At 50.9% G+C, this 2003-nt stretch overlaps 1 non-coding gene across 1 annotated transcript; it reads left to right on the top strand.

Moving 5' to 3' along the window:
• Positions 1-1773: 1773 nt before the first annotated feature.
• On the top strand, positions 1774-1847 carry trnan-guu. The gene has a single exon. It is a non-coding gene; the product is annotated as a tRNA-Asn (tRNA).
• The last annotated feature ends 156 nt before the right edge of the window (positions 1848-2003 follow it).

Raw genomic sequence — 2003 nt, 5'->3', positions numbered from 1 at the left:
GACAGTACTGAGCTGGAAGGTTGGATCTGGGGTAAGGTGGGGGAAGGGGAAATGAGGAAACTGTTGAAGCCCACATTGATGCCCTGTGGTTGAAGTGTTTCGAGGCAGAAGATGAGGCGTTTATCCTCCAGGCATTGGGTGGTGAGGGAGCGGCGGTGGAGAACGCCCAGGACCTGTATGTCCTCGGCAGAGTGGGAAGGGGAGTTGAAACGTTGGGCCACGGGGCGGTGGGGTTGATTGGTTCAGGTAACCCAGAGATGTTCCCTAAGCCTCTCGGCGAGGAGGTGTCCAGTATCCTCATTGTAGAGGACACCGCAACGGGAGCAAGGATACAATAAATGACATTGGTGAGTGTGCAGGTGAAGCTTTGGTGGACGAGGAAGGCTTCTTTGATGCCTTCGATGGAGGTGAGGGAGGAGGTGCGAGCGCAGGTTTTGCAATTACTGTGATGGCAGGGGAGGGTGCCAGGACGAGAGGGTGTATTGTTGGGGGGCGTCGACCTGACCAGGTAGTCACGCAGGGAAGGGGTAGGGAGGGAAATATATATCTTGTGGTGGGGTCCGTTTGGCGGTGGTGGAAATGTAGTGGGATGATGCAGTTTATTTGAAAGTTGGTAGGGTGGAAAGTGAAGACCAGAGGGGTTCTGTCCTTGTTACTGTTGGAGGGTGGTGTTTGAGCGCCAAGGTGCGGGATGTGGATGAGATGCGTTGGAGGGCATCTTCAACCTCGTGAGAAGGGAAATTGCGGTGTCTAAAGAAGGAGGCCATCTGGTGCGTTCTGTGGTGGCATGAATTCTGATCTTAGAACCACGTTAAGCATTGGCAATCCATTTTACTTTACTTACTTACTTACACACCTGTGGTCGGGGAGTCCAGAACAAGAGGGCATAGGTTTAGGGTGAGAGGGGAAAGATATAAAATAAACCTAAGGGTCAACTGTTTCCCGAAGAGGGTTGTACGTGTATGGAATGAGCTGCCAGAGGATGTGGTGGAGACTGGTACAATTGCAGCATTTAAGAGGCATTTAGATATGTATATGAATAGGAAGGGTTTGGAGGGATATGGACCGGGTGCTGGCAAGTGGGTCTACATTGGGTTGGGATATCTGGTCAACATGGGCAGGTTGGACTGAAGGGTCTATTTCCATGCTGCACATCTCTATGACTCTATGACCCATGGACACGAGAGGGATATTTAACATGGCCAATCCACCTAACCCGCAGACCTAACAGCATGGTAACTACCTAGCCATTGTACCATCACAGTGAGCACCATCTATATAATATTTGATTGCTTTATAGCCTGGTAACCAAGCCCAGTGAAAGCAAGCTGTGCCCATCAATCCGAATTCCATGCATTGAAACACTTCTCTGTCCCGTAAAATCTCATTAATGCTGCGGGAAATATTTTATCACTCACATCTGAATCTGCTGACTCTGTTTCTTCTTGTACTTCCTGCTTTCAGGAAAGATTTCAATCCGGAGCAAATCCATCAAATGATTTTCATTCCAAAACGGACGGAAGGCGCAGAAGTGACGCGTTTGCACTTTCACTGGCACTTTGTTTCCCTGGGAGCTACAGTCCTTCTCCACACTGATTCAGACAGCTCTGTTTTTCCTGTGACATGCCCAATCAAAAATGGAACAACAAGTGACAGTAATCAACACTTCACAATGGAACGATAGTTTTAAAGACTTGCACTGCCCCCAGGGAGAACTGAGCTCTTGTCTCCCGCGTTACAGGTGAGACAACTGTACTACCGAGGACAACGCCTGTCTCTGTGGCGTAATTGGTCAGCGCGTTCGGCTGTTAACCGAAAGGTTGGTGGTTCGAGCCCACCCAGGGGCGCGGTGTATTCGCTTCGTGGGCGGCACGGTGGCACAGTGGTTAGCACTGCTGCCTCACAGCGCCAGAGAGCCGGGTTCAATTCCCGCCTCAGGCGACTGACAGTGTGGAGTTTGCACGTTCTCCCCGTGTCTGCGTGGGTTTCCTCCGGGTGCTCCG

This window comes from Chiloscyllium plagiosum, chromosome 8 (genome assembly GCF_004010195.1).
Source record: "Chiloscyllium plagiosum isolate BGI_BamShark_2017 chromosome 8, ASM401019v2, whole genome shotgun sequence".
In the NCBI taxonomy this organism is placed as follows: Eukaryota; Metazoa; Chordata; class Chondrichthyes; order Orectolobiformes; family Hemiscylliidae; genus Chiloscyllium; species Chiloscyllium plagiosum.
The sequence above is the reverse complement of the archived record's forward strand: the minus strand, read 5'-3'. Positions and strand labels throughout refer to the sequence as shown.